Raw genomic sequence first — 26,492 nt, forward strand, 5'->3', positions numbered from 1 at the left:
AATAATATACAATTCGCAGAAGCAGAATCCATAGTCGAATGGCCTTATAGGAATAGATTTATGCGAATTTTTGAAATGTCCGCTTTTTTTCGCATTACAGGAACCGTTGTAAAATAGGCTACATTAAATGGTATTTCAAGGGTCAATCAGTAAGTACACGATAGGATGTCTGGTAATATTTAGGTGCCCATTATTCTCTCAATAAAGGCTATATGTGAAATACTCAATAACACTAGTTTAGGCGGGCGGGAAAAACATAACACGAAAAGTATTTTTTTGCGAATGTTATGGCAGCGGATTTTCGCATACAATATAATATATTGAAAGTGTTACAATTAAATGAGTAAGGATCCTGAACGGTTTTGGACATGTCAAGTAACTTCTGGGCTAGATTGCTTGTCATGGAACATAATTTAGGATTGGCGAAAAACCGTATTTACAATATGCGAGTAGATCGGTTCGCATACAAGCTGTAAGGAAAAAACAGCTAACAGTGGTTGGGATATTATATGCGAAAATTCGCTAACATTAAATGCGTAAAACAATTCGGTTCGTGTAATGGTAACTAACCATTACGCGAACAGAATTTTTTTGCGCATTTAATGTTAGCGAAATTTCGCATGTAATATAAGAAAGTTAAAATTAAATGAGTAACTGAACGCTTTTGACATGATTGTCAAGTGAATTCTCAGCACGGTTGCTAGTCATGGAACATAACCTAGCCTTTGCAAAAAAAAAAAAGTCTTTAGAACATGCGATCCGCACACAAGCTTTAAGCATTAGCAATAAGCATAGTAATACTTGACTGATGGAATGACTCGAAATTTTTCGAAAATAGTGCTATATAAGAAAATCTAGAATATAGCACTATATTCGAAAACTACGGAATTCCGCATTTTTCAAATATAGTGGCATATTCTGGATTTTCGTATATAGCACTATTTTCGTAAATTTACGAGTTATTTCATGAGTCAAGTATATGCTTATTGCTATGCTGCTAATGCATTGATTGCATATATATTATATGCGAAAATATTAAATGCGTAAAAAAAATTCTGTTCGTGTAATGGTTAGATGGCTCTTTCCAAGTTGTGAAGAGCCATCTAACCATTACACGAACAGAATTTTTTTACGCAATTAATATTTTCGCATATAATATATATGCATTAGCATAGCAATAAGCAGCATATACTTGTCCTTGACTGATGAAATGACTCGAAATTTTTCGAAAATATTACTATATACGAAAATCAAGAATATAGCACTATATTCGAAAAATACGGCATTCCGTATTTTTCGAATATAGTGCTATATTCTTGATTTTCGTATATAGCATTTTTTTAGAAAAATTTCGAGTCATTTCATCAGTCAAGTATTACTATGCTTATTGCTAATGCTTAAAGCTTGTGTGCGGATCGCATGTTGTAAAGACGTTTTTTTTCGCAAAGGCTAGCAACCGTGCCGAGAATTCACTTGACATGTCAGAAGCGTTCAGTTACTCATATGGTTTTGACTTTCTTATATTTTATGCGAAAATTCGCTAACATTAAATGCGCAAAAAAAATTCTGTTCGTGTAATGGTTAGCTGGCTCATCCAAACTACTGTTAGTTAGCTGCTTTTGCTTACAGCTTGTGTGGAATTTATAAATATGTGAGTTGTTCTAAATGCATTGGGACTAATCAATTATATTTCTATTGTGTTATTAGCTTAAAAGGAAACGAAATTTCGTTTTAACGAATATAGAGGCAAATATTCTAATTGTTCGCGAATTCTCGAAGTTACGATATTCGCAATAAAAATTCGCAAAACGGATATTCGCGCTCAACACTACTGCTCATGTCCTTGATGAGGCATTTTCTGTTTCTCTGTTCCTGTAGCAGAACAGATAAACTGAAATAATAGTCATGATGTGGATGCCGCCTTCCATGTAACTCTATAGAGGTGCTGTGCATTGTCATCAGGTCTGCATTTATAAAATGGGTGGTGCAAAACCCTTAAAGGGATCGTCTGAGTTAACTGAAAAAAGGCAGGAAAGGTATTAGAATACATTACAAAAAATAAAAGATTAAAGCATATTCTACTTACTTTCCCTTTAAAAAGCCCTTCTGTTCCGTCACCGCCCGCCGGGCTTTGTTTTTTTGACTGCAACAATGACATGTCTGTATACCGCATGTGACTGCTGCAGCACATCACTTGCACAAGACTGCTGAGACCAGTGATTGGCTGCAGCGGTCACGTGCAGAATCACTAGGCACATCACGGATGCAATCAGGAAAACAAAGCAAGTGGTGCTGGAACAGAGGGGGTTCAGGGTGGTAATTCTTATAGCTTTCCTGCCTTTTTTACTTTACAGGGGTTCTCCACTCTCAGCATTTGTGGCATGTCAGTAGGATATGCCACAAAAGTCACATAGGTATGGGTCCTATCTCCAAAGTGGGGCCCCCGAACTAGAAGGAGTAGTTACTCTCTATTGACCGCTATAGGAGGTCTGAAAATAGCCCTGGTGGGTCAGCAATTTCTGGTGCTCCCATAGTGGTGAATAGAGAGGTGACCGCATATGTGCAGTGTGCTATCCTTCACTTCACCCGTTGTACAGATAGAAGCGGGTCCCAGAGGTGGTACCTGCAGCTATCTGACATTTGTGACATATCCTACAGATATGCCACAGAAGTTGAGATGGGAAAACCCTTGTAACTACTGGCTTGAAAGCACTGACTTACAGCAGTCACTGTTGTCATGGAAACCATGCATCCCATTGCACCTGATGGCTCAGAACACACTGGGGGACAAGACCTTCTAAAGATGCAACAAGTGGCACATGCAGTATGATGAATTTGGAGCACTGCTTTTGTCTGACTATATACAGGTGGCATCAGGATAGACATGAGGAGTTGAAGCAGTGCTCCGAGGCACTAGACCCACCTCTCAGTGCTCCAATCAGTATGCCTGGTTTATTAGGGTTTATTATGGTGACGGATGCTCTTTAAAAGGGTATTCTGAGATTTTTTTCACTGATGACCTATCCTTTGGATAGGTCATCAGTATCTGATCTGTGGGGGTCCGACACCGGGGACCCCCAGCGATCAGCTGTTTTGAGAATGCACCCGCACTCCTGTGAGTGCCGCAGCCTTCTCCCTGCTCACCAAGCACAGCTCTGAACATTATATAGCGGATGTGCTTGGTAGAGCGCTCAGCCCCATTCACTTGAATAGGGCTCAGACTCGCCTAGGCCACATGACACATGAACATGTTGTCACTCCGCCTAGGAAAAGCAGGCCTACCGATCAGATACTGATGCCCTATCTCGAATAACCCCTTTAAAGAGGACTTGTCACCAAAAAATGCTGTGCAATCTGCAGACAGTATGTTTTAGAGCAAGGGGAAAGTTGTGGTGAAAAATTCAATGAACTTGTCATTTGTTCATGTAAATCTCTACTGTTTCTATCCTCATTGATCACAGGAGAGGTGATATCAGTGATTGATAGCATTCTCTGTGTAAGTGTGTATACATACATAGTTGTCAGTCACTGATAGTTGTACACAGAGAAGGTGTTATCAGTGATTGATAGCATTCTCTGCGCAAGTGTGTATACATAGATAGCTGTCAGTCAGTGATAGTTGTACACAGAAGAGGTGTTATCAGGGATTGATAGCATTCTGTATGTAAGTGTGTATACATACATAGTTGTCAGTCAGTGATAGTTATACACAGGGGAGGTGTTATCAGTGATCAATATCATTCTGTGTGTAAGTTTTTATACATAGAAAGCTATCAGTCACTGATCGTTGTACACAGAGGAGGTGTTATCAGTGATTGAGAGCATTCTGTGTGTAAGTGTGTACATACATAGTTGTCAGTCAGTGATAGTTATACACGGGGAAAGTGTTATCAGTGATCGATAGCTATCTATGTATACAAACTTACACAGAGAATGCTATCGATCACTTATAACACCTCCCCCATGTATAACTATCACTGACTGACAACTATGTATGTACACACTTACACACAGAATCCTATCAATCACTAATATCACCTCCCCTTTTTACAACTATCAGTGACTGATAGCTATCTATGTATACAAACTTACACATAGAATGCTATCAATCACTGATAACACCTCCTCTGTGTATAACTATCAGTGACTGACAGCTATGTATGTACACATTTACACACAGAATGCTATCCATCACTGATAACACCTTCTCTGTGTACAACTATCAGTGACTGATAGCTATCTATGTATACAAACTTACACACAGAATGCTATCAATCACTGATAACACCTCCTCTGTGTATAACTATCAGTGACTGACAGCTATGTATGTACACATTTACACACAGAATGCTATCCATCACTGATAACACCTCCTCTGTGTACAACTATCAGTGACTGATAGCTATCTATGTATACACACTTACACAGAGAATGCTATCATTCACTGATGACACCTCCTCTGTGTACAACTATCACTGACCGACAGCTATCTATGTATACACACTTACACATAGAATGCTATCAATCAATGATATTACCTCCTCTGTGTATAACTATCAGTGACTGACAGCTATGTATGTACACATTTACACACAGAATGCTATCCATCACTGATAACACCTTCTCTGTGTACAACTATCAGTGACTGATAGCTATCTATGTATACAAACTTACACATAGAATGCTATCAATCACTGATAACACCTCCTCTGTGTATAACTATCAGTGACTGACAGCTATGTATGTACACATTTACACACAGAATGCTATCCATCACTGATAACACCTCCTCTGTGTACAACTATCAGTGACTGATAGCTATCTATGTATACACACTTACACAGAGAATGCTATCATTCACTGATGACACCTCCTCTGTGTACAACTATCACTGACCGACAGCTATCTATGTATACACACTTACACATAGAATGCTATCAATCAATGATATTACCTCCTCTGTGTATGACTATCAGTGACTGACAGCTATGTATGTACACATTTTCACACAGAATGCTATCCATCACTGATTACACCTCCTCTGTGTACAACTATCAGTGACTTATAGCTATATACAGTACAGACCAAAAGTTTGGACACACCTTCTCATTCAAAGAGTTTTCTTTATTTTCATGACTATGAAGGCATCAAAACTATGAATTAACACATGTGGAATTATATACATAACAAACAAGTGTGAAATAACTGAAAATATGTCATATTCTAGGTTCTTCAAAGTAGCCACCTTTTGCTTTGATTACTGCTTTGCACGCTCTTGGCATTCTCTTGATGAGCTTCAAGAGGTAGTCCCCTGAAATGGTCTTCCAACAGTCTTGAAGGAGTTTCCAGAGATGCTTAGCACTTGTTGGCCCTTTTGCCTTCACTCTGCGGTCCAGCTCACCCCAAACCATCTCGATTGGGTTCAGGTACGGTGACTGTGGAGGCCAGGTCATCTGGCGCAGCACCCCATCACTCTCCTTCATGGTCAAATAGCCCTTACTTTCAAAGTTTTCCCAATTTTTCGGCTGACTGACTGACCTTAATTTCTTAAAGTAATGATGGCCACGCATTTTTCTTTACTTAGCTGCTTTTTTCTTGCCATAATACCAATTCTAACAGTCTATTCAGTAGGACTATCTGCTGTGTATCCACCTGACTTCTCCTCAACGCAACTATCACGGTCGGCGTGACTATCACATACGTGACACAGAGGGAGGGAACAAGGAAGACCCTGCCCAAGTGAGAGGGAAGGTGGTGACCCCTGACTCACCTAGCGGCTGGCACCTGGCTGCCCTGACGTCCCTAGACGGGTTCCTCACCCATACGCCGATCACGTGCCTAAAGCCCTGGCTTTCCCTAAGCTGAGCCCTAGATAGTGAACAGGGCGGTGGGAACACTAGTCCGCACCACTAGCTCTAAAGGAAAACACCAAGGGAAGGACAGACAATACAAACTCAACATATAATCCCAGGTGGGCGACAACAGGAGACAACAAGAAGCCCAACAGGGATCCGGAGGGTAGCACTCTGGAACGACAACCAGGATTCACAACTCCAGTGGGTCAGTATAGATGTCCAGGCAGGAAGCTCTATAACTGGCAACTAGAGAAGAGTGAAGGGAGAATATAAGGAGGTTGGGAGTGGCAGACAAGAAACAGCTGAGGAGGAGAAGCTACGGATCCCTGATTGAGACAAAAAGGATAGCAAGGCAAACACAGAAAACAATCACTAAGAAACAACGTGATATTTAGATTTAGAGCGCGCAGCCACCCGCTGCGACCTCCTGACCCCGGGTATAACGAAGTCAGACGTGGCTCTTGATACCCTCGTGACAGCAACTGATGGTCCCAACCCCATTTATAAGGCAAAAAATCCCACTTATTAAACCTGACAGGGCACACCTGTGAAGTGAAAACCATTTCAGGGGACTACCTCTTGAAGCTCATCAAGAGAATGCCAAGAGTGTGCAAAGCAGTAATCAAAGCAAAAGGTGGCAACTTTGAAGAACCTAGAATATGACATATTTTCAGTTATTTCACACCTGTTTGTTATGTATATAATTCCACATGTGTTAATTCATAGTTTTGATGCCTTTAGTGTGAATCTACAATTTTCATAGTCATAAAAATAAAGAAAACTCTTTGAATGAGAAGGTGTGTCCAAACTTTTGGTCTGTACTGTATGTATACACACTTACACACAGAATGCTATCAATCACTGATAACACCTCCACTGTGTACAACTATCAGTGATTGATAGCTATCTATGTATGAAAACTTACACAGAGAATGCTATCAATCACTGTTAGTTGTACACAGTGGAGGCGTTATCAGTGATTGATAGCATTCTCTGTGTAAGTGTGTATACATAGATAGCTGTGAGTCAGTGATATTTGTACACACAGGAGGTGTTATCAGTGATTGATAGCATTTTCTGTGAAGGTGTGTATACATAGCTGTCAGTCCGTGATAGTTGTACACATAGAAGGTGTTATCAGTGATCGATAGCATTCTCTGTGTAAGTGTGTATACATAGATAGCGGTCAGTCAGTAAAAATTGTAAACAGAGGTGTTATCAGTGATTAATAGCATTTTCTGTGTAAGTGTGTACATATACAGCTGTAAGTCACTGATAGTTGTACACAGGGGAGGTATATCAGTAATCGGCAGCATTCTCTGTGTAGGTTTGTATACATATATAGCTATCAGTCACTGATAGTTGTATAAGGTGGAGGTGTTATCAGTGATTGATAGCATTCTCTGTGTAAGTGTGTATGCATAGATAGCGGTCAGTCAGTAAAAATTGTAAACAGAGGTGTTATCAGTGATTAATAGCATTTTCTGTGTAAGTGTGTACATATACAGCTGTAAGTCACTGATAGTTGTACACAGGGGAGGTGATATCAGTGATTGATAGCATTCTGTGTGTAAGTGTGTACATATACAGCTGTAAGTCACTCATAGTTGTACACAGGGGAGGTGTTATCAGTGATTGATAGCATTCTGTGGGTAAGTGTGTACATAGATAGCTATCAGTCACTGGTAGTTGTACACAGGGGAGGTATATCAGTAATCGGCAGCATTCTCTGTGTAGGTTTGTATACATATATAGCTATCAGTCACTGATAGTTGTATAAGGTGGAGGTGTTATCAGTGATTGATAGCATTCTCTGTGTAAGTGTGTATGCATAGATAGCTGTCAGTAACTTATAGTTGTACACAGGGGAGGTGATATCAGTGATTAATAGCATTCTGTGTGTAATTGTGTATATGTAGATAGCTATCAGCCACTGATAGTTGTACACGGGGGAGGTGTTATCAGTGAATGATAGCATTCTCTGTGTAAGTGTGTGTACATAGATAGCTGTCAGTCAGTGATAGTTGTACACATAAGAGGTGTTATCAGTGATTGATAGCATTTTCTGTTAAGGTGTGTATACATAGATAGCTGTCAGTCAGTAAAAGTTGTAAACAGAGGAGGTGTTATCAGTGATTGATAGCATTCTGTCTGTAAGTGTGTACATACATAGCTGTCAGTCACTGATAGTTGTACACAGAGGAGGTGATATCAGTGATTGATAGCATTTTCTGTGTAAGTGTGTATACATAGATAGTTATCAGTCACTGATAGTTGTACACAGAGGTGGTGTTATCAGTGATTGATAGCTATCTATGTATACACACTTAGACAGAGAATGCTATCAATCTCTGATAACACCTCCTCTGTGTACAACTATCAGTGACTGATAGCATTCTCTGTCTAAGTGTGTATACATAGATAGCTATCAGTCACTGATAGTTGTACACAGAGGAGGTGTTATCAGTGATTTATAGCATTCGTGTGTAAGTGTGTACATACATAGCTGTCAGTCAGTGATAGTTATACACGGGGAAAGTGTTATCAGTGATCGATAGCTATCTATGTATACAAACTTACACAGAGAATGCTATCGATCACTTATAACACCTCCCCCATGTATAACTATCACTGACTGACAACTATGTATGTACACACTTACACACAGAATCCTATCAATCACTAATATCACCTCCCCTGTTTAAAACTATCAGTGACTTATAGCTATCTATGTATACACACTTATCAGTGAATGATAACATTCTCTGTGTAAGTGTGTATGCATACATAGCTGTCAGTCACTGATAGTTGTACACAGGGGAGGTGATATCAGTGATTGATAGCATTCTGTCTGTAAGTGTGTACATGACACCCTATTCACACACCATACAGATGACACGTTTACCCTAGTCACACCACCAGTTTAGTCCTCCCCCTGTACTCTACCTGGCTGGAGAACATTGATCATCTGACTGAGACATCACAGAAGATCCTGCAGCTTCTGCTTGCTGTAGATGCCTAGAATGGACAGTCTCGTAGTTCCGCAAGGACTCGTCTGGAGGCGTGCTTCATATGGAGTGCAACACAGAAAACAGGCTGTTCATCTCTCACCTTACAGCCTCCTGTCTGCAGCAAGCAAATGTGCTGTGGCGCCCCTTCACAGCCAGGAGTGAAGCGCCACAGCACATGTGCAGAGGTCGCACACCCCTAAGGCCAGCCCTGCATAAGCCTGGTAGAGACACTAGTACACAGTGGGACTAGAGGCTTGCGCCATTGATAATGTGAAAATTTCATTGGTCTATTGCAATCACGTGAGCAGTGAACTGTTAACCAATCAGAAACCACCTAACAACAGCGTAGTGCAATAGTGATCGTTGTCATAGTAACCTAACGGCTTCTTTGCAGTTGCAACGGAACAGCGAGGGAGGGGATCCAAGAGTGAGCAGGGTTCCTGAAGGGTGCGGAGCTACAGGAAGTGGAGGAGGAAGAAGGATGACGACATCAGGAGGAGGGCCCCAGGCGCGGAGCTACAGGAAGCGGAGGAGGAACAAGGATGACATCAGGAGGAGGGCCCCAGGCGCAGAGCTACAGGAAGCGGAGGAGGAACAAGGATGACGACATCAGGAGGAGGGCCCCAGGCGCGGAGCTACAGGAAGCGGAGGAGGAACAAGGATGACGACATCAGGAGGAGGGCCCCAGGCGCGGAGCTACAGGAAGCGGAGGAGGAACAAGGATGACGATATCAGGAGGAGGGCCCCAGGCGCGGAGCTACAGGAAGCGGAGGAGGAACAAGCATGACAACATCAGGAGGAGGGCCCCAGGCGCGGAGCTACAGGAAGCCAAGGAGGTTACAGGTAAGGCCGAGGATGAGGACATCAGGAGAATGGCTCCATCTAGTGGCAGTTATTGGTTTTGTATGCGATCCTTCTGAATGTTTACCTGGTGCCCACAGGAGGCTGTGCAGCTTAGCTGTGTCTATTACAAGCCTCCAATGCAGAGCATGCCCTGCTGTTTATGATAGTAAGGGCTCATGCACACGCCCCTGCCCGGCCGTGCCCGTATTGCCGCCGTTTTCATGACCCTAACATGACAGAGAGGTGAGGCGATCGCCTCAGGGCAAGAGATGGGCAGCCGAAGGGCTATGGGCTGAAGGGAAGGGGTTAGGTTAAGAAATTGGCATTGGGGAGGGAGGGGTGCCATTTCAGTTTTTTGCCTCAGGCAGCAGAAAGGCTAGGTGCACCCCTGTGCTGCCCCCATTCTGGTCAGTCGGCTCTGTTGGTGCTGCTCATGTCCTTGATGAGGCATTTTCTGTTTCTCTGTTCCTGTAGCAGAACAGATAAACTGAAATAATAGTCATGATGTGGATGCCGCCTTCCATGTAACTCTATAGAGGTGCTGTGCATTGTCATCAGGTCTGCATTTATAAAATGGGTGGTGCAAAACCCTTAAAGGGATCGTCTGAGTTAACAGAAAAAAGGCAGGAAAGGTATTAGAATACATTACAAAAAATAAAAGATTAAAGCATATTCTACTTACTTTCCCTTTAAAAAGCCCTTCTGTTCCGTCACCGCCCGCCGGGCTTTGGTTTTTTGACTGCAGCAATGACATGTCTGTATACCGCATGTGACTGCTGCAGCACATCACTTGCACAAGACTGCTGAGACCAGTGATTGGCTGCAGCGGTCACATGCAGAATCACTAGGCACATCACGGATGCAATCAGGAAAACAAAGCAAGTGGTGCTGGAACAGAGAGGGTTCAGGGTGGTAATTCTTATAGCTTTCCTGCCTTTTTTACTTTACAGGGGTTCTCCACTCTCAGCATTTGTGGCATGTCAGTAGGATATGCCACAAAAGTCACAAAGGTATGGGTCCTATCTCCAAAGTGGGGCCCCCGAACTAGAAGGAGTAGCCACTCTCTATTGACCGCTATAGGAGGTCTGAAAGTAGCCCTGGTGGGTCAGCAATTTCTGGTGCTCCCATAGTGGTGAATAGAGAGGTGACTGCATATGTGCAGTGTGCTATCCTTCACTTCACCCGTTGTACAGATAGAAGCGGGTCCCAGAGGTGGTACCTGCAGCTATCTGACATTTGTGACATATCCTACAGATATGCCACAGAAGTTGAGATGGAAAAACCCTTGTAACTACTGGCTTGAAAGCACTGACTTACAGCAGTCACTGTTGTCATGGAAACCATGCATCCCATTGCACCTGATGGCTCAGAACACACTGGGGGACAAGACCTTCTAAACATGCAACAAGTGGCACATGCAGTATGATGAATTTGGAGCACTGCTTTTGTCTGACTATATACAGGTGGCATCAGGATAGACAGGAGGAGTTGAAGCAGTGCTCCGAGGCACTAGACCCACTTCTCAGTGCTCCAATCAGTATGCCTGGTTTATTAGGGTTTATCATGGTGACGGATGCTCTTTAAAAGGGTATTCTGAGATTTTTGGATAGGTCATCAGTATCTGATCTGTGGGGGTCCGACACCGGGGACCCCCAGCGCTCAGCTGTTTTGAGAATGCACCCGCACTCCTGTGAGTGCCGCAGCCTTCTCCCTGCTCACCAAGCACAGCTCTGAACATTATATAGCGGATGTGCTTGGTAGAGCGCTCAGCCCCATTCACTTGAATAGGGCTCAGACTCGCCTAGGCCACATGACACATGAACATGTTGTCACTCCGCCTAGGAAAAGCAGGCCTACCGATCAGATACTGATGCCCTATCTCGAATAACCCCTTTAAAGAGGACTTGTCACCAAAAAATGCAGTGCAATCTGCAGACAGTATGTTTTAGAGCAGGGGGAAAGTTGTGGTGAAAAATTCAATGAACTTGTCATTTGTTCATGTAAATCTCTACTGTTTCTATCCTCATTGATCACAGGAGAGGTGATATCAGTGATTGATAGCATTCTGTGTGTAAGTGTGTATACGTAGATAGCTATCAGCCACTGATAGTTGTACACAGAGAAGGTGTTATCAGCGATTGATAGCATTCTGTCTGTAAGTGTGTACATACATAGCTATCAGCCACTGATAGTTGTACACAGAAGAGGTGTTATCAGTGATTGATAGCATTCTGTGTGTAAGTTTATATACATAGATAGCTATCAGTCACTGATAGTTGCACACAGAGAAGGTGTTATCAGTGTTTGATAGCATTCTCTGTGCAAGTGTGTATACATAGATAGTTGTCAGTCAGTGATAGTTGTACACATAGGAGGTGTTATCAGTGACTGACAGCTATCTATGTATACACACTTAGACAGAGAATGCTATCAATTACTGATAACACCTCCTCTGTGGGCAAGTATCACTGACTGACAGCTATGAATGTACACACTTACACACAGAATGCTATCAATCACTGATAACACCTCCTCTGTGTACAACTATCAGTGACTGATAGCTATCTATTAGGGCTGCACGATAAATAATCGAATCGCGATAATCGGCAAATGCGATATGGCGATTTGGCCTACCTGAAAATGCCACGATTATATATGAAGGGGCCCCGCGCACATAACTGGCTTTGTGTGTAAAGTATTTTACTAGTGTGTGAAACAATCTCTCTCCTATTGATAACAGGTCCAGCCTCTGTACTCACTTTCACGATGAATGCACTGCAGCGAGCGGGCCGGCCGGCGCGTGACTGACGTCACTTAGTAACGCTCCTGCTTCCTGAAGGCCATGTTATCAATAGGAGAGAGCTTGTTTTACACACTAGTAAAATACTTTACACACAAAGCCAGTTATGTGCGCAGTTTAGGACACATGAGGGGACACATAGGACCATGAGGGGGACCAGCATAAGATGCTATATGTCTTATGCTGCCCCCCCTTCTGGCCCTATGTGTCATAGCACACATCCCCTATAACAGCATCATCCACAGATCCCCCATAACAGCGTCCTCCACAGATCCCCCACATAACAGTGTCCTCCACAGATCCCCCATAACAGCGTCCTCCACAGATTCCCCATAACAGCGTCCTCCACAGATCCCCCACATAACAGTGTCCTTCACAGATCCCCATAACAGCATCCTCCACAGATCCCCCACAACACAGCGTCCTCCACAGATTCCCCATAACAGCGTCCTCCACAGATCCCCCACATAACAGTGTCCTTCACAGATCCCCATAACAGCATCCTCCACAGATCCCCCACAACACAGCGTCATCCACAGATCCCCCACAACACAGCGTCATCCACAGATCCCCCACAACACAGCGTCATCCACAGATCCCCCACAACACAGCGTCATCCACAGATCCCCCACAACACAGCGTCATCCACAGATCCCCCACAACACAGCGTCATCCACAGATCCCCCACAACACAGCGTCATCCACAGATCCCCCACAACACAGCGTCATCCACAGATCCCCCACAACACAGCGTCATCCACAGATCCCCCACAACACAGCGTCATCCACAGATCCCCCACAACACAGCGTCATCCACAGATCCCCCACAACACAGCGTCATCCACAGATCCCCCACAACACAGCGTCATCCACAGATCCCCCACAACACAGCGTCATCCACAGATCCCCCACAACACAGCGTCATCCACAGATCCCCCACAACAGTGCCATCCACAGATCCCCCACAACAGTGCCATCCACAGATCCCCCACAAGAGTGCATCATCCACAGATCCCCCATAACAGTGCCATCCACAGATCCCCTATAACTATGTCATACCCAGCCACGTCAGCGGCTCATATGGGAAAATCCAAGCAAATAGCACAATTCCCTTAAAATATCGCATCGCATATCGTTATCGCAATTTTTAGGGCCCTAATCACAATCGCACAAAATTCCCATATCGTGCAGCCCTACTATCTATGTATACACACTTACACAGAGAATGCTATCAGTCAGTGATAGTTGTACACAGAGGAGGTGTTATCAGTGATTGATAGCATTCTGTGTGTGTGTACATTCATAGCTGTCAGTCACTGATAGTTGTACGCAGAGGAGGTGTTATCAGTGATTGATAGCATTCTGTGTGTAAGTGTGTACATACATAGTTGTCAGTGATAGTTATACACGGGGAAAGTGTTATCAGTGATCGATAGCTATCTATGTATACAAACTTACACAGAGAATGCTATCGATCACTTATAACACCTCCCCCATGTATAACTATCACTGACTGACAACTATGTATGTACACACTTACACACAGAATCCTATCAATCACTAATATCACCTCCCCTGTTTACAACTATCAGTGACTGATAGCTATCTATGTATACACACTTATCAGTGAATGATAGCATTCTCTGTGTAAGTATGTATACATAGATAGCTGTCAGTCAGTAATAGTTGTACACATAAGGTGTTATCAGTGAATGATAGCATTCTCTGTGTAACACCTCCTCTGTGTACATCTATCACTGACAGACAGTTATCTATGTATACACACTTACACAGAGAATGCTATCAATCAATGATATTACCTCCTCTGTGTACAACTATCAGTGACTGATAGCTATCTATGCATACACACTTACACAGGGAATACTATCAATCACTGATAGTTGTACACAGTGGAGGTGTTATCAGTGATTGATAGCATTCTCTGTGTAAGTGTGTATGCATAGATAGCTATCAGTCACTGATAGTTGTACACAGAGGAGGTGATATCAGTGAATGATAGCATTCTGTGTGTAATTGTGTATATGTAGATAGCTATCACCAACTGATAGTTGTACACGGGGGAGGTGTTATCAGTGAATGATAGCATTCTCTGTGTAAGTATGTACATACATAGTTGTCAGTCAGTAATAGTTATACACTGGGAAGGTGTTATCAGTAATCGATAGCTATCTATGTATACAAACTTTCACAGAGAATGCTATCGATCACTGATAACACCTCCCCCTTGTATAACTATCAATGACTGACAACTATGTATGTACACACAGAGAATGCTATCATTCACTGATAACACCTCCTTTGTGTACAACTATCAGTGACTGACAGCTATCTATGTATACACACTTAGACAGAGAATGCTATCAATCACTGTTAATACCTCCACTGTGTACAACTATCAGTGATTGATAGCTATCTATATATGCAAACTTACACAGGGAATACTATCAATCACTGATAGTTGTACACAGTGGAGGTGTTATCAGTGATTGATTGCATTCTCTGTGTAAGTGTGTATACATAAATAGCTGTGAGTCAGTGATAGTTGTACACAGAATATGTTATCAGTGATTAATAGCATTTTCTGTGAAGGTGTGCATACATAGATAGCTGTCAGTCAGTGATAGTTGTATACATAGAAGGAGTTATCAGTGAATGATAGCATTCTTTGTGTAAGTGTGTATACATAGATAGCTGTCAGTCAGTGATAGTTTTACACAGTGGAGGTGTTATCAGTGATTGATAGCATTCTCTGTCAATGTGTGTACACATAGATAGCTATCAGTCACTGATAGTTGTACACAGGGGAGGTGATATCAGTGATTGATAGCATTCTGTGTGTAAGTGTGTACATACATAGTTGTCAGTCACTGATAGTTATACACGAGGGATGAGTTATCAGTGATTGATAGCATTTTCTGTGTAAGGCCACTTTCACACGGGGGAGATTTCCGCGCGGGTGCAATGCGTGAGGTGAACGCATTGCACCCGCACTGAATCCGGACCCATTCATTTCTATGGGGCTGTGCACATGAGCAGTGATTTTCACGCATCACTTGTGAGTTGCGTGAAAATCGCAGCATGCTCCTCTTTGTGCGTTTTTCACATAACACGGGCCCCATAGAAATGAATGGGGTTGCGTGAAAATCGTAAGCATCCGCAAGCAAGTGCGGATGCGGTGCGATTTTCACGCACGGTTGCTAGGTGACGATCGGGATGGGGACCCGATCATTATTATTTTCCCTTATAACATGGTTATAAGGGAAAATAATAGCATTCTGAATACAGAATGCATAGTACAATAGGGCTGGAGGGGTTAAAAAAATAAATAAATAAATAATTTAACTCACCTTAATCCACTTGTTCGCGCAGCCGGCATCTCTTCTGTCTTCTTTTGTGAGGAATAGGACCTTTGATGACGTCACTATGTTCATCACATGGTCCGTCACATGATCCATCACCATGGGGATGGATCATGTGACGGACCACGTGATGAACGTAGTGACGTCATCAAAGATCCTATTCCTCACAAAAGAAGACAGAATAGATGCCGGCTGCGCGAACAAGTGGATTAAGGTGAGTTAAAAAAAAAAAATTAACCCCTCCAGCCCTATTGTACTATGCATTCTGTATTCAGAATGTATAATTTTCCCTTATAACATGGTTATAAGGGGAAATAATAGCAATCTACACAACCTTGAACCCAAACCTGAACTTCTGTGAAGAAGTTCGGGTCTGGGTACCACATTCAGTTTTTTATCACGCGTGTGCAAAACACATTGCACCCGCGCGATAAAAACTGAACAACGGAATGCAATCGCAGTCAAAACTGACTGCAATTGGGTACCTACTCGCGCGGGTTTGCCGCAATGCACCGGGACGCATCCGGACCTAATCCGGACACGCTCGTCTGCAAGGGGCCTAAGTGTGTATGCATAGATAGCTGTCAGTCACTGATAGTTGTACACAGGGGAGGTGATATCAGTGATTGATAGCATTCTCTGTTTAAGTGTGTATACATAGATAGCTGTCAGTCAGTGATAGTTGTACACAGAGGAGGTGTTATCAGTGATAGTATTCTCTGTCTAAATGTGTATGCGTAGATAGCTGTCAGTCACTGATAGTTGTACACAGGGGAGGTGATATCAGTGATTGATAGCATTCTCTGTCAATGTGTGTACACATAGATAGCTATCAGTCACTGATAGTTGTACACAGGGGAGGTGATATCAGTGATTGATAGCATTCTGTGTGTAAGTGTGTACATACATAGTTGTCAGTCACTGATAAGTTATACACGAGGGATGAGTTATCAGTGATCGATAGCATTCTTTGTGTAAGTTTGTATACATAGATAGCTGTCATCACTGATAACACCTCCCCAGTGAACAGTGAAATAAAAAATAGCTGATATTTAAATGAATAAAATACAATTTTTTTTTCAAAGTCTTTTCCCACGTAACTGTATATCAAATTGCTCAGCTCTACCTGCAGATTACACTGCATTTCACGGTGACCTGTTCTCTAACTTTGCAATAGGTCTTCAGTCTGTATATTTTTGAGTACACCTCCTGTGCAAACTTTTGGCTATTCATAGTAACAGACAACAAACTCTGTGTAGTAATGTACAACTGCCGATCAGGCTACATGGGGTTATTTGCTGTCTATTGCCGTGTGGTTCAAGGGGAGTAATGACTGGGATATAACAATACCAGGGTTCTCTCTATACAGGAAAGACAGAGAAGGGAAGAAGGGGGAGGGGTGGCCCTGTATGTGAAAGATAGCATAAAATCTAATTTGATACAAGTTAGCGAGAACGATTTAGAGTCAGTTTGGGTTACCTTGCAGCTTGATAATCATAAGGTATCTCGTGTAGGTGTGATATATAGACCACCTACACGAGACCAAGAATTAGATGATCTACTAGTTGAGGAAATAGCTAAAATGACATTGAAGGGGGAAGTTATCATTATGGGAGACTTTAATCTTCCAGATGTAAACTGGAAAACCAAAATAGTTAGTTCTGCCAGGAGTACAGATATTGTAAATTCCCTACTGGGATTATCTCTACAGCAAGTAGTTGAGGAGCCAACCCGGAAGGAGGCCATTTTAGATTTAGTATTCACAAATGGGTGACTAAAATAATAGATGGAGGAGGTGCAGTAGACATCGCTTATCTAGACTTTAGTAAGGCTTTTGATACTGTCCCACATAGAAGGCTTATCAATAAATTGCAGTCTTTGGGCTTGGACTCCCATATTGTTGAATGGATTAGGCAGTGGCTGAGGGACAGGCAACAGAGGGTTGTAGTCAATGGAGTATATTCAGACCAAGGTCTTGTTACCAGTGTGGTACCTCAAGGATCTTTTCTGGGACCCATATTGTTTAATATCTTTATCAGCGAAATTGCAGAAGGCCTTGATAGTAAGGTGTGTCTTTTTGCTGATGACACAAAGATTTGTAACAGGGTTGATGTTCCTGGAGGGATACACCAAATGGAAAAGGATTTAGGAAAACTAGAGGAATGGTCAAAAATCTGGCAACTAAAATTTAATGTTGATAAGTGCAAGATAATGCACCTGGGGCGTAAAAACCCAAGAGCAGAATATAAAATCAGTGATACAGTTCTAACCTCAGTATCTGAGGAAAGGGATTTAGGGGTCATTATTTCAGAAGACTTAAAGGTAGGCAGACAATGTCATAGAGCAGCAGGACATGCTAGCAGAATGCTTGGGTGTATAGGGAGAGGAATTACCAGTAGAAAGAGGGAGGTGCTCATGCCGCTCTACAGAGCACTAGTGAGACCTCATTTGGAGTATTGTGCTCAGTACTGGAGACCATATCTCCAGAAGGATATTGATACTTTGGAGAGAGTTCAGAGAAGAGCTACTAAACTGGTACATGGATTGCAGGATAAAACTTACCAGGAAATATTAAAGGACCTTAACATGTATAGCTTGAAAGAAAGACGAGACAGAGGGGATATGATAGAAACTCATAGCCTGGGACTCCCAGGCTATGAGCTGTGCGCTACGATTGGCCAGCGCTGCAGCAAGGGACAACCCTAATACAAAAACTCTGCCCAGTACAACAGAGGGAGCTGCAGACACTGGAGCCTATACCGGGCGAACGGAGCGGCGCCCAGACATACTAGTAAGTGCAGAGGGACCCCTGGGCACCGCTCTGCCCACTGATATAGTTCGTTTTTAGTTTTTAAACTAGTGAAAGGTCCTCTTTAAGCATGCATGGGATAGGCATAAAGCCATCCTTCATATAAGATAGGGCCAGGGGCTATCCATAGTATTCAGTATATTGGGCAGACTAGATGGGCCAAATGGTTCTTATCTGCCGACACATTCTATGTTTCTATGTGTGGATGCATTGGTCTACATTGGAGTAGAATTAATGGATAGCTTCATTTTTAACTGGGTTGTCCCACCCAGACACTTAGAGGGAGATTTATCAAACTGGTGTAAAGGAAAACTTTCCTAATTGCCCCTAGCAACCAATCAGCTTCCACCTTTCATTTTCCAAATGAGCTCTGAAAAATGAAAAGTTGAATCTGATTGCTATGGGCAACTAAGCCCATTTTCCTTTACACCAGCTGAACATAACCACACAGTATACCATAAATATCTAGTCTGCTATCTCAAGAACAGGGATTCCCTCCACTGGGAATGGCAAGGAGGTTCAGCTCTCTCTATTCAATGCTATGGCCTAACACGCTTACTTCCCTATTTTTGGAATCTCCATTCAATGTACTGCTGACAATAGATGCAATCACCTGACAAAGATGGGACTGGCGGCACTTCTACACAGGACAATGGTCGGGACCAATGTTTATATAATGGATTTCAAGATCTTTATCGGAAAAATGTGACTGCTATAAAACTGAAGAATGAATCTTTTATTTTCAGAAACAAAGGAGAAGAAGCAGCACCCAGTGCAGTAGGGATGTTTATTCCCCCAGTGTCAGACAGCTCCGGACTGGAGTGCTGCCTCCTGTCGTTGTTTATGGACTGGTGAGAGCTGAATCTGCACCCATCACCTGCTTTGGCCACAGTGCTGCTTCATACTTTCAGTTTACTTCTTTCACTTTCAGTATATTGACACATGGCAGATTTGTTGCACACATTTTGACGACTGTATCATTCTTCTTTGAGAACCACTCCATTCAAGTCTATGGAAATAATCTTCAATTGCATAAATTACAGTAAAATGTGAATATACTATACTCTTTAAAGGGATTGACTGGCTTCAGTAAGAAACCAACACTGGGGAATAGCCTGCAACTGGGGAGGGATTTGACCAGTTCTCCAGATCCAGTTTTTAAAATTACAACCGAATTGCAGAACAATATTTCTGGCTGAACCCCATTCTCATGTTGACAGTATTTCAGAACCCCTTCTCTTAAAGGGGTTATGCCACTTCAGCAAATAGCATTTATTATGTCGAGAAAGTTAATATTGTTTTATCCATATTGCTTCCTTTACTGTCTGGATTCGTTTTTCTATCACAATATACACTGCTCGTTTCCATGGTTATGACCATCCTACAATCCATCAACAGTGGTCGTGCTTGCAAGCTATAGAAAATCACCAGCTTTTGTGCACTCCCATGTTCCCAGCCACCAGAGAGGCCGGCATTTTTCCTATAGTGTGCACGCACGACCACTGTTACTGGGTTGCAGGGCGGTCGTAACCATGGAAACGAGCAGTGTATAATGTGATAGAAAAATGAATCAAGGAAGCAATATTGGTAATAACCATACATTAGTAAGTGGCTTGTATTAACTTTCTCTACATGATAAATGCAACTTGCTGAAGTGAGACAACTGTTGCAGACAACTGTTTTACCATACTCAGAACGGTGATACAGTTGAATACTGCTGTAGGGCACATGAGCCATTAGCTCCCATGCCCACTCTCATAGGCTGCAGGCCTCATACAGGGTATGACAACTCATGCTGAGGCCTGAAGAGGCCGGTGTAAGCATGGAGGAGTCACCAGAGGGGGGCACTATAATAACTACTGAGGGCACTATAGGTTGTATTATAACTACTGGGGGCACTATAGGGGGCATTATAACTATTGGGGGGACTATATGGGACATTATAACTAATGTTAGCACCATAGGAGGCATTATAACTACTGGGAGCATTATAGGTTGTATTATAACTACTGGGGAAACTATAGAAGACATAACTACTGGTGGCACTATGAGGAATATTATATGGGGCATTATTACTACTAGGGGCACTATAGGAGACATTATAACTACTGGGAGCACTATAGGGGGCAATATAACTACTGAGGGCAGTTTAACTACTGGGAACACTATAGGGAGCATGATAACTACTGAGGGCTCTATAGGGGGTAATATAACTATAGGGGGCAGTACCGGAGACGCTATGGGTGATGCTATAACTACTGGTGGCAATATAGGGGGATTATAACTACTCAGACCCAAAAGGGGCTTTTTCATTACTGGGTACTGTAGGGGCAATATAATTACTGGGAGCACTGTAGGTGGCAATATAACTAGCGGGGCAATATAGGGGGGTTATAACTACTGGAGACATTGTAGGTGATGCAATAACTACTGGGGACACTATAGGGGGCATAATAACAACTGGGGACACTATATGGGGCATTATAACTCCTGGGGGCACTATAAGGCCCCTTTCACACGAGCGAGTTTTCTGCGTGGGTACGATGCGTGAAGTGAACGCATAGCACCCGCGCTGAATCCTGACCCATTCATTTCTGTCGGTCTGCATACATGAGCGTTGCATCTGTTCTGCGTTGTGTGAGAATCACAGCATGTTCTATATTCAGCGTTTTTCACTCAGCCCTGGCCCCATAGAAGTGAATGGGGCTTCAGTGTGTTTTTCACAGATGGTTGCTAGGAGATGTTGTACAGTATGTAAATCTTTTGGTTTTTTTCACGCCCGTGGAAAAAACTAATCAAAATGCAGCACACTTTGCAGCGAACAACTAAACACAATCGCAGACAAAACTGACTGAACTTGCTAGCCAAATGGTGCGAGTTTCACTGAACACAGCCTGAACGCATCCTGAGCCAATCCGTATCATTTGTGTGAAAGAGGCCTAAGGGGTATTATGACTACTGGGAGCACTATAAGTGCAATTGAAATGACTGGGTGCACTGTAACACAAACTTCTACATTACAAAAGTGCTAGTAAGCAAGCAAAAAATCTACACTGCCAGTAAATCATGGTGCTACATGTCATGAATCAGTGATAAACCATCATATAAAATAAAATAATATTCCATGGCGCTCAGCATTAACAATAGCCACAAAAAACAAAGTTGTGCTTCATTGCAGGTAACACTTGGGAAGCAAACACATGTAGATCAGCCAATGGCTGTTTTGTGCCCTCTGACGCTTTCCCAAGGCCAATCTACATGTTTGTCTCTTTTGTATTTCCTGCAATGTGTTAAGTGACATGGATTTCTCTTTATTTAGATGTTTATGTGTGAAGACCATATACAGTATATGATGTATTTTTATTTATGACTTCTTACATATGTGTCATGACGCTGCATGTCTGCCTTTCCCTATTGAATGGGGAACCTGTTGTTAAAAATTTGAATCCCACCCAAGGACTACAATAAAGAACTGAGCATCACTTCCCTGACAGATTCAGCGCTGGCCCTCAGGTTCTTTTGTTTACCCTGCTGCAGGGGTGACGTCACATCAACAACACTAGATCGCTGCAGGCTCCAAGGTAACAAACGTAAAAATATAGGGGGTCATTTATTATTCTGAAATACACCTAAATTAAGCATATTTCAGGCGTAACAGTTGCGCCACTGTCTACGACTTCGCCCTGCTAACGCCAGGTCTAAAATGGGAGGGCAGGGAAGGGGACAGGCCGGAAGACTAGTCTCATTCACCATTTTCTATGCCTGTTTTAAGTGTAGAAAATGGTCAAAATGTAGGACAGCTCAGAAGCTATGACTTTTTACCATGGCAGTAGTGTTGTAAGTACTTTGACAAATGTCCCTCAATGATTTTTTAGTTTTAGTTTAGGTATTAAGGAGAAGGAGTAAGTAAGAAATATAGAGTCATTAGCTGTCAGAATCAGTTTAAAATCTACAGTGCTAGAAACAGATATGTGTATAAAATAATTAGAAATGAAAAAAATAATAATTACTTACCAGTAATAGATTTACTTAGTCCCTTGATAGTAACAGCATGTGCTGCAGTCATGGGCATATACAATGAAAGTCATTGCATAATGGCTTCTTATTAATCATGAAAGAAATCCAAATTTGTGATTTTAATTCAGAGATTGCAGATTATGTTAATTGTTACACTTAATGTTAGTCTGATTTCCTCTCGTTCATAACAGTGTTGTTATGACCGATGAGGAGATTGGGAGAGGTGTGGCGCTGGCTATCAAGGGGAATGATGAGGAGGCCAGTTTTTTTTCTTTTTCTAATTATAATATACACATATCTATGCTACTTTTATTTTATTTTGTATAGGTAATGTTTTTCAGTATTAAGTATTGTGTATTTCTGTTATATTAAATTTTTTAGAGTCTAAGAAGTAGGAGTATAAGATTGGAAGCTTAGAAGGTAGTGGAAGAGACAAGGGGTTAAGGAGGAGAGGAAGTAATAGGTGAATGAGAGAAGAGGAGTTGAAGACTGAGTAGGAGAATGAAGAGGGAGGTAATTGAGGCTGAGGTGAAGGATGAGAAAGGAGGATTTAGAAACTAAGAAGGGGTAGGAGGTATACAAAGTAGAATAAGAGAGGACAGTATTCAATGTTTATTAGTTTTAGAACTCATTGGTGGTCATTTATCAACACTGGTGTTTTCATACACCAATGTTGATCTCTCTGTGCTCTGGAGTAAGATATCCCAAATTTATTAAGAGGCAGATGCCTTTTTATTAAATCTTGTGCATCTCTGGCACTCTGTGCGGCAGAAATTGCAGTCTATGCCAGCTAGGGGCTGGCAAAGACTTGAGGTATAATTTACTCCAGTTCCTGGCGTATGTTATAGTAAACTCAGAGGGCTGCGATGGGCCCTGCCCTCTCCCTCTAAGTGCCTCTTGTTTCTCACCATTTTAAAAATATTGGTGGGAAGCTCAAAAAGTCACAAGTTATGCATGAATATGGTGAGCACCATCACTTGTGACGTTTTACCGCCGCTGTAGTGTTGTAAGTACTTTGATAAATGACCCTCAATGATTTTTTAGTTTTAGTTTAGGTATTAAGGAGTAAGTAAGAAATATAGAGTCATTAGCTGTCAGAATCAGTTTAAAATCTATAGTGTTAGAAACAGATATGTGTATAAAATAATTAGAAATGAAAAAATAAATAAATTACTTACCAGTAATAGATTTACTTAGTCCCTTGATAGTAGCAGCATGTGCTGCAGTCATGGGCATATACAATGACAGTCATTGCATAATGGCTTCTTATTAATCATGAAAGAAATCCAAATTTGTGATTTTAATTCAGAGATTGCAGATTATGTTAATTGTTACACTTAATGTTAGTCTGATTTCCTCTCGTTCATAACAGTGTTGTTATGACCGATGAGGAGATTGGGAGAGGTGTGGCGCTGGCTATCAAGGGGAATGATGAGGAGGCCAGTTTTTTTTCTTTTTCTAATTATAATATACACATATCTATGCTACTTTTATTTTATTTTGTATAGGTAAAGTTTTTCAGTATTAAGTATTGTGTATTTCTGTTATATTAAATTTTTTAGAGCCATAGAGTCTAAGAAGTAGGAGTATGAGATTGGAAGCTTAGAAGGTAGAGGAAGAGACAAGGGGTTAAGGAGGAGAGGAAGTAATAGGTGAATGAGAGAAGAGGAGTTGAAGACTGAGTAGGAGAATGAAGAGGGAGGTAATTGAGGCTGAGGTGAAGGATGAGAAAGGAGGATTTAGAAACTAAGAAGGGGTAGGAGGTATACAAAGTAGAATAAGAGAGGACAGTATTCAATGTTTATTAGTTTTAGAACTCATTGGTGGTCATTTATCAACACTGGTGTTTTCATACACCAATGATGATCTCTCTGTGCTCTGGAGTAAGATATCCCAAATTTATTAAGAGGCAGATGCCTTTTTATTAAATCTTGTGCATCTCTGGCACTCTGTGCGGCAGAAATTGCAGTCTATGCCAGCTAGGGGCTGGCAAAGACTTGAGGTATAATTTACTCCAGTTCCTGGCGTATGTTATAGTAAACTCAGAGGGCTGCGATGGGCCCTGCCCTCTCCCTCTAAGTGCCTCTTGTTTCTCACCATTTTAAAAATATTGGTGGGAAGCTCAAAAAGTCACAAGTTATGCATGAATATGGTGAGCACCATCACTTGTGACTTTTTACCGCCGCTGTAGTGTTGTAAGTACTTTGATAAATGACCCTCAATGATTTTTTTGTTTTAGTTTAGGTATTAAGGAGTAAGTAAGAAATATAGAGTCATTAGCTGTCAGAATCAGTTTAAAATCTATAGTGTTAGAAACAGATATGTGTATAAAATAATTAGAAATGAAAAAAAAAAAATAAAATACTTACCAATAATAGATTTACTTAGTCCCTTGATAGTAGCAGCATGTGCTGCAGTCATGGGCATATACAATGACAGTCATTGCATAATGGCTTCTTATTAATCATGAAAGAAATCCAAATTTGTAATTTTAATTCAGAGATTGCAGATTATGTTAATTGTTACACTTAATGTTAGTCTGATTTCCTCTCGTTCATAACAGTGTTGTTATGACCGATGAGGAGATTGGGAGAGGTGTGGCGCTGGCTATCAAGGGGAATGATGAGGAGGCCAGTTTTTTTTCTTTTTCTAATTATAATATACACATATCTATGCTACTTTTATTTTATTTTGTATAGGTAAAGTTTTTCAGTATTAAGTATTGTGTATTTCTGTTATATTAAATTTTTTAGAGTCTAAGAAGTAGGAGTATGAGATTGGAAGCTTAGAAGGTAGAGGAAGAGACAAGGGGTTAAGGAGGAGAGGAAGTAATAGGTGAATTAGAGAAGAGGAGTTGAAGACTGAGTAGTAGAATGAAGAGGGAGGTAATTGAGGCTGAGGTGAAGGATGAGAAAGGAGGATTTAGAAACTAAGAAGGGGTAGGAGGTATACAAAGTAGAATAAGAGAGGACAGTATTCAATGTTTATTAGTTTTAGAACTCATTGGTGGTCATTTATCAACACTGGTGTTTTCATACACCAATGTTGATCTCTCTGTGCTCTGGAGTAAGATATCCCAAATTTATTAAGAGGCAGATGCCTTTTTATTAAATCTTGTGCATCTCTGGCACTCTGTGCGGCAGAAATTGCAGTCTATGCCAGCTAGGGGCTGGCAAAGACTTGAGGTATAATTTACTCCAGTTCCTGGCGTATGTTATAGTAAACTCAGAGGGCTGCGATGGGCCCTGCCCTCTCCCTCTAAGTGCCTCTTGTTTCTCACCATTTTAAAAATATTGGTGGGAAGCTCAAAAAGTCACAAGTTATGCATGAATATGGTGAGCACCATCACTTGTGACGTTTTACCGCCGCTGTAGTGTTGTAAATACTTTGATAAATGGCCCTCAATGATTTTTTAGTTTTAGTTTAGGTATTAAGGAGTAAGTAAGAAATATAGAGTCATTAGCTGTCAGAATCAGTTTAAAATCTATAGTGTTAGAAACAGATATGTGTATAAAATAATTAGAAATGAAAAAATAAAAAAATTACTTACCAGTAATAGATTTACTTAGTCCCTTGATAGTAGCAGCATGTGCTGCAGTCATGGGCATATACAATGACAGTCATTGCATAATGGCTTCTTATTAATCATGAAAGAAATCCAAATTTGTGATTTTAATTCAGAGATTGCAGATTATGTTAATTGTTACACTTAATGTTAGTCTGATTTCCTCTCGTTCATAACAGTGTTGTTATGACCGATGAGGAGATTGGGAGAGG

The 26,492-nt window shown here is 41.6% G+C and overlaps 1 long non-coding RNA gene across 1 annotated transcript; it reads left to right on the plus strand.

The window, feature by feature from the left end:
- Nucleotides 1-3,707: 3,707 nt before the first annotated feature.
- On the plus strand, nt 3,708-13,831 carry LOC121008560. The gene is made up of 3 exons (XR_005780598.1): nt 3,708-3,851; nt 10,337-10,341; nt 13,816-13,831. It is a non-coding gene; the product is annotated as an uncharacterized LOC121008560 (long non-coding RNA).
- The last annotated feature ends 12,661 nt before the right edge of the window (nt 13,832-26,492 follow it).

This window comes from Bufo bufo, chromosome 1, assembly GCF_905171765.1.
Source record: "Bufo bufo chromosome 1, aBufBuf1.1, whole genome shotgun sequence".
Taxonomy (NCBI): domain Eukaryota; kingdom Metazoa; phylum Chordata; class Amphibia; order Anura; family Bufonidae; genus Bufo; species Bufo bufo.